Source organism: Fukomys damarensis, unplaced genomic scaffold (assembly GCF_012274545.1).
Source record: "Fukomys damarensis isolate Sample0158 unplaced genomic scaffold, DMR_v1.0_HiC HiC_scaffold_20, whole genome shotgun sequence".
In the NCBI taxonomy this organism is placed as follows: domain Eukaryota; kingdom Metazoa; phylum Chordata; class Mammalia; order Rodentia; family Bathyergidae; genus Fukomys; species Fukomys damarensis.
This window is the reverse complement of record NW_022900932.1, coordinates 11,478,011-11,484,964: the sequence shown is the minus strand read 5'-3', so window position 1 is coordinate 11,484,964 and position 6,954 is coordinate 11,478,011. Positions and strand designations below refer to the sequence as shown.

The following is a 6,954-nucleotide window of genomic DNA, read 5'->3' as shown; positions in this document are numbered from 1 at the left end:
AAGGGCATTCTTGACTTGCAGGGGCTTCAGGAAGAAGGTAGTTGGGGAAAGGTACAGCTGGCCATCAGCTCCAGACTACCATTCTGCTTAATCTCAGCTGTGTGGCTCTCAGAGTGTTTATTCTCTGCTTCCCAGTGGCCAGTGGACAAGTCTAAATCTCTCATTTCCTCTAGGGAGGCTGGGGAGAGGCATGGGACACAGATTTATTGCTGTCCCCTGCGGCTCCCTCCCTAGCCTCCGCCCACTCCTGCAGCCACACCGCCCTCCAGCTTCTTCCTGCAGCCACAGGCACAGGAAGGCAGTGGTTCATCTCTGCTCTGGGGCTGCAGAGCCGGTCAGGACCCACCCTCCTCTTGTCCTCCTCACCTCTGAGCTGTGTAGTCGGAATGAGACCTGCTGAGGCTCAGCTCACCTAGGAAACTGGCGAGATCTGCAGTGCGGGGTTAAATCCTGGAGCTGGAAAGCCACAGGAGAGCCAGGTAGGCTTTGCTTTGTCTCACTGCATGGGGATGAAGCAGCTCTGTCGTCCGTGCATGGGTCCACCCTGCACTTCCGTTTGGTGCCATCTTCTTAGCTTGTGGAGACTCACAGAATTGAAAGGCTGTGAGGGAAAAGAGCAAGGAGCTGACATCTGGTGTCTTGAATGTATGTGTCTTTGCACAGAGGACACTAACAGCACAGAGCTTAGAGCGCAAAGTTTAGGTCTTGTTTTCTTTGGAAGACAAATCTCTTCAAAAGTTGTATCCTTTGGCATCGGCATGAGGGAAACAAGTTTGCCAAGTGATTTTTCTTTGCAGAGATGCAAACTTTTTCATGACTCTTGTTTATTCCTTTCTGAGTTATTTAATGAATGACGTATTAAAGTTGACAGAGGACTCGCTGACAGAGAGAAAGGCAAGTGCTTCGAAGGTAGGCTACCTGTGGGTGATAAGTGGAAGAGAATGAGCACTTTGTGTGGTGAGATTCCATGTTATTTTCCAGAATTTTCTATAGAGGAATTGCACTTCCTGAGTTTTCCCAAGATTAAATTGGAGTAGTGACAGTGCACACTGAAGACGGCCAAGAAGGCAGATCCCACGGACTCGTACTCTGGTAGACATCACCTGCAGGGATGAGGTGATTTTTATCTGGCAGCTGTCCTTGTTGGTCACTGTTGGGTTCAAGATGAGGAGTGAAGTGGACCCAGAGAAGGGTCGAGACTTGTTCAACAGCACTGCAGATTTCTCTGGATTTATTTTGCCTCTTTCATATGTATTGTTTCATGTTTTTTTCCTTAGCCAACCTTTCCTCTAGGAGAATTTCATGCTAACCTCATAGAAATCAGTCCGTTTCTGACTATTGGTTAAGCATGCACTCTTCTCCCCTGACTTGTTTAGTTGAGGTGCTCATAATTTTTTGCTACTCACATATTTTACTTCAGGGCGGCCCCTGCACCCCATCCATGTCCTTTACAGGGTTCCTGGGAAACGCAGCTCCCCTTGTGTTCCTCTGTGTCTGTGACGCCTGCTGTTCACAGCTGTGCTACCAGCAAGCATGGGCAGGCGACGGTCGTAGTAGGTGTTCCTTGGGAACTGGTTAGAGGCCAAAACCCCATCCTTTGCCCCGACTAGTGCATCTGTACCTTATCCCAGTGCCTGGAGTCCCGTGCCCGATAAGTTCTGACTGAAGAAGGTGGACAGAGCTGCCCAGGTTGGCCCATGTCACCTGCGTGCCTCAGTGTCCATGCCTGCGCTGCTCCGCTACCCAGACATCCCTGTTCCCTTCTTCACCCCATTACCCATTACAGCCCAATCTGTCCCCTTGGTGCTTATCCAGCCCGACGGCCACTAAGTACCCTGAGGTCTAATGGCACCTGGCACAGGGCTGCCATGGAGCCCCCAGCACACCAAATGATGGTTGCTACCTCTATTCCCACCCTGGAACTGTCACTGGTCTTTGGTTGACAAATCCATAGCCCATCAAGATGCCCGGCGTTTAGCTTGTGCTCTATGTGAACTGAATTCACAAATGAATGAGTAAACAGATCAGTGCGTGAGTTGCATGAAGAATTTGGAGTCCTTACAGGCAGATCTAGAGCTGGAAGCTTTCCATAGTAGTCTCCCCATATTCTCTTTCTTTGCTCTGAGACTTTGCTGGACTTAGCTATTTGCTGAATATTTTGAGTCCCTACACTGCCATGCCTCTGAGAACCTGTGACACACCTGTGACACCCCATCAGGTCAGGGGCCCCCTTCCTCCCATGTCAGGATTTCTTCAGCCCTTCCTATACCAGCCCTTTTGCTATGCACCAGGCCTAGCATGCAGGTGTGGATCTTGCCTCCACGATGCCCCAGGAAAGGACTTTTGTCACCAGTCCCTCTACTCCCTACAAAACCATGAAGGAAAGTTAAAGGAGGCTGATTGCTGACAGATGCTGGCATCAGGAGTCTGAGGCAGTGAAGGAAGCAGGACAAGGTTGCCCTGAGCCCTGTGGCTCCGAGTTCACTCCTCACCGGTAGCTCCTGCCAGGAGGCTCTGGGTATGTCCCCAGCCTCCTCAGTTTCTTGAGTGGTGGATAAGACAGGCAAATGGCAGGGAAGGGAAAGCCCTTGACTTCCCAGAGGACACAGAGGAGCCCAGGCCCGAGGAGCTCTGTGGTGACCATGAGGGTGGGGCTGTGCTCAGAGCCCAGACAGTGAGGCGTTCAGTTTCTTCACGATCCGTGGACCCAGCTGTGGAGATCAGCATGGTCCTTTGTACCTTCTTCCCAGAGCACAAGTGGCTATGGCTCCCAGGCTCAGTATCCTGCAGCCTGGAGAAATCCACTGGGTACTTGCTGTAGGTGTGGCTGCCTTTCCATGGGACTGGGCCACCCTGCAGCAACCTCTGCTTCTTGAAAGCAGCCAGGAGATCGTAGGGAAGCAGCTCTGCCGGTTGTACAGGGAAATCCAGGAGTCACAGACCCTGGCCTTGTGGTGGTGAAGTCTCCCTTTCTGCCACATGCAGGGTTTTCCTTCCTCCCCTACACACTGCTGTGTTTTCCCAATTTTACCTCGAGTCCTTCATTGAACCAGTGGATCTCACTCACTTCTCCTGTGAGCTGTCGGAGGAAATTCATGCTTCCCACCTGCTCCCCATGCTAGGATGTTACTGCGCACTCAGGCGACTCAAGGGAGCACCCTCTCCTTCTGCTGCCCCATCACCTGGAGCTTCCGATGGAACACATCCCAGACACCCAGAATGTTTTCTTTCTTCCTGTTGTTCCTCCATCTCTTCACCTCCAGGCTTCCTACATGCCCGCCTGGCCCACCACGGCCCTGCAGAAGCAGTTGGTTGCTGGTCATTTCTTAGCTGGTCAAGTCCACTCTGACCTCCAGTAACAAGGGCAGATGACTCAACACAATGGCATTAACCTACATGGAGGGCAGGTCTGCTGGGCTGCCGCAGGTCTCCAACTGGACCTGACACTACACAGCCATTTTCAATCAACTTTTCTTTTTGAACTGGAGGCGTGTGGTAGACTAGAGAGAGGCAGACCTGCTTTTAAACCACCCATTTGCTACTTCTTTGAATAAGTAATTATGTCTTGCCAAATCTTCATTTTCTTTCTGGGAATGTGTGTAAATGCTTAGCACACAAAGTGTAGAGAAGATTAATTAAGCTGAAGCGCCCAATGTGTTGCTTTAAGAAACAACCAGATCTTTCCAGGAGTGGTGCTACACACCTGTAATCCTAGTAGTCTGGGAGGCTGAGGCAGAGAGATCTCAAGTTCAAGCCCAACCTGGGCCACTTAGGGAGACCCTGCCTCAAATTTTTTTTAAAAAAAACGGCTGGGGATGTTATTCAGTGTGAAGGCCCCGGATTCAACCCCCAGTATTAAAAAAAGAAAATGAAAATAAATATACCAGATCTTTTTTTAAAAAAAGAAGAGGCTAGCCAAGGTGGTGAAAATGGGAGAATTATTATTCACAGAATAGTTGAAGAGGTATTCAGGGGACATTTGGAGGAAGAAGTGAGCCTTGTAGCACATGAAGGGTGCTTCTAAACATTTAAAGGTTGCTTTGTGTGGGAAAGAGGGGAGCCACCAGACCAACAAGTGGAAATTATAGGGTAATGGATTCCAAGTCAATGTGTGGAAAGATTTGCCCACCACCAGAACTGTCTACAAGTGGTGACCTTGCGGCATGGGGGACACCCTGTCCCTGGCAAGGCTCCAGAGCCCTGGAAGTCCAGTGGCCTGGTGTTCCCAAAGGGATGCCTGCGTTGGGTGGGGCCTGCATGATGTCCTGAAAAGTCCTTTCCCGCTCCCAAGACTCATGATGTCAGTGCGATAATCCAGCCCCCGCACGTCACCAGGCTAAGTGACAAGAGTAGAGTCTTACTAGCCCATCCTCCTTTCTGTTGCACCGATTTTAAAATAGGATCTTTGCAACAATGGAATAGGTTGGACTTCCAGGAAAAAGCCAGAAATGGGAACAGTGAAAAGGACAAAGTTCACGCCAAACTGCCCTTCTTGGGTTACCCTGAACTCAACTGTGGCTCGGTCCCTGTGCCGAAAACTCATTCCTTTTTGAGAGAAAACTGCCACTCTTTGGTACACTGTCAGCCAAACCAGAGCCAGGCAAATATCAATCAGTCTCAGAGCTCTGTGCCTGATTTCTTCTCTGTCTTTGGAGGGATGGTAGATATGTGTTCTTAACCACTGGGAAATCTAAACTGAAAAGCGCATTGAATGGTCCAGACATCCTCTAACGTCAAAGTCTTGGGGCATGGAAGGATGTGGGGAGAGGTGGCCACTGCCTGACTGAGTCGGGTCCTCAGCCTCTGTCTTTCACCCGCCTTCCCTGCTCCACGAAAAGAACCTCGGTCACCGAGCCTCTATGCAGCTGAGGATCCAGATGTGCCCTCCCAGAAGTCAGGAGCAAGCTTGGGCAGCCCTAGCTGTCCTAGGTCCTGGGTCCTTTGTGGTCCAGGAGAGCTGGCTGCTCTTGCAGTCCAGGGGCTTTCCTTTTCTGCAGACAGTGTGCATTTTTTCAGTCTAGCTTTCTTCCTTCCACCTCACTGTGAGATGCTGGGCTAGAAGGAGATGCGAGCATCAGGATGCCACCGATTGTCAGACCCTAACATATCACAAAAACGTTTTATTCTCCAGGTTGACCTAGGCTTGCTTTCTCAAAAACAACAGTGCAATAAAAGTCCTTTTGAAATATACTCAACTGCATAGGGCAAAATCAGAGAAGCCCTTGCAGCCCACCGTGCTTATTTTTAGATGCGCCTGGACCAGCCCAGCATAGCAGAACAGCTGTCTAATGTCCGAAGTGGCCCTGGGAATTTCCTCCAACAAGGCTGAGCTTCCGGCCATTGTTGTAGTACAAAGGGCACAGGGAGGCCCCGGTGGAGACGGCTGCGGGCCCCGCCCAGATGAAATCTGGAAGCTGTCAGCCCTCCTGCAGTGGTCCTGAGGGCCTGGATCAAGGAGGGAAGTCCCTGCCACACCAGACAGGTGCCCATGATGAAGAGACTGGGATGCTTGCTTCCAGCCTGCGATGCAGTTCAGAAACAAAGGCCTTGCTTTCTGTTTGTAGCAGAGGCGCAGACCCTGGTTCGAGCTGTGGCGCGGATCCTGTTGCAGTCCTGACACTAGGAGCCATCTGAGGAGTCTGGGATGTATTGCAATGAATGCAGGGTAAAGGTTTTAAGCGTTGTTTAGCTTGTGAAAGAAAGCAGGGAAGCGTGTATGCACACCCAGCACAGGCACACACCTAGAGCGAGAGCAAGCACTTGATCCCCAAATCACCCACAGTGTCTCTATTATTGATTTCTTCATCCGCAAAGTAGATTCAGTAGATCTCATGTTTTACTGGTTTGGAAATAAATAAGAGATGTAAGTAATACAAATAATCTAATCGGACCTAAACCTGATTTTGCATTAAGATGTTGCAGTTTGGTTATAATATGCTTTAAGCTGTTACAGGAGATTACTGTGAAGAGATTTCCTGTTACATTTCCAGTGTGTTTGTAGCCACTGTCAGAAAGGCGTGCACTTTGTCCCGTGGTTGGTGGCAGCTCTGCTTATGTAAGTCCTTCTCTCCTGGGCAAGGTCACTGCGTCATTACTCAGGGTCGCCGCGTCAAGGGTCTCAGGTCCACACGGTGGTGCACACTGCCCCATCCGGGAGAAAGAGGCCCTGCACGTACCAACACCAGGCAGGGTGGGGCCCGGGTGCTCCAGCACTGCCAGCAGGTGGATGCCCAGGGCCTCTCCAGGCCCCAGATGCAGGAAATCATTTTCCAGCCCATTGGTGAGAATGTGAGAATGTCCACAAAAATGCTTTTATGGATTGTTTTTGTTTGCGAGTGTTTATTATCAGACACCCCTCAGGGGTTCATGGGGCAGGTTGCGAATGTCCACCACCAGGCCTGGGAATTTCCTTCCACAGAAGCTGTGTTTCCTTTCTTTGTTGTTCCTCAAAGAACAAGCTGAAGCATTGCTCGAGATCCTTACCTAACCCTTCTTCCTGCCTGCGGTGTCTCCGCACCACAGGAAAATCGCTGCCAGCAACGTAGGAAGCAAAGACATTTGTGACTTTTATTTTTTTGTATTGGAGATCGAACTCGGGACCTTGCACTTACAAGGCAGGCAGCAGAACCACTGAGCTAAATGCCCAGCAAGACATTTGGACTTTAGTTGTGTGTGTGCCTTACCTAACCCTTCTTCCTGCCTGCGGTGTCTCCGCACCACAGGAAAATCGCTGCCAGCAACGTAGGAAGCAAAGACATTTGTGACTTTTATTTTTTTGTATTGGAGATCGAACTCGGGACCTTGCACTTACAAGGCAGGCAGCAGAACCACTGAGCTAAATGCCCAGCAAGACATTTGGACTTTAGTTGTGTGTGTGCCCTGTGGGTGTGCAGGGGTGTGTGTGTGTGTGTGTGTGTGTGTGTGTGTGTGTGTCTTGCGGTGGGGGAGGGAAAA

At 50.4% G+C, this 6,954-nt stretch overlaps 1 protein-coding gene across 1 annotated transcript in view; it reads left to right on the top strand.

Annotated features, from left to right (window-relative positions):
• Positions 1–258: 258 nt before the first annotated feature.
• Adgrf5 (adhesion G protein-coupled receptor F5) overlaps positions 259–6,954 on the top strand; it is a 68,126-nt gene continuing 61,430 nt past the window's right edge. The window contains exon 1 of the mRNA XM_010617815.2: positions 259–479. The gene's annotated coding sequence lies outside the window, so the exon portion shown is untranslated. The remainder of the gene's footprint in view (positions 480–6,954) is intronic.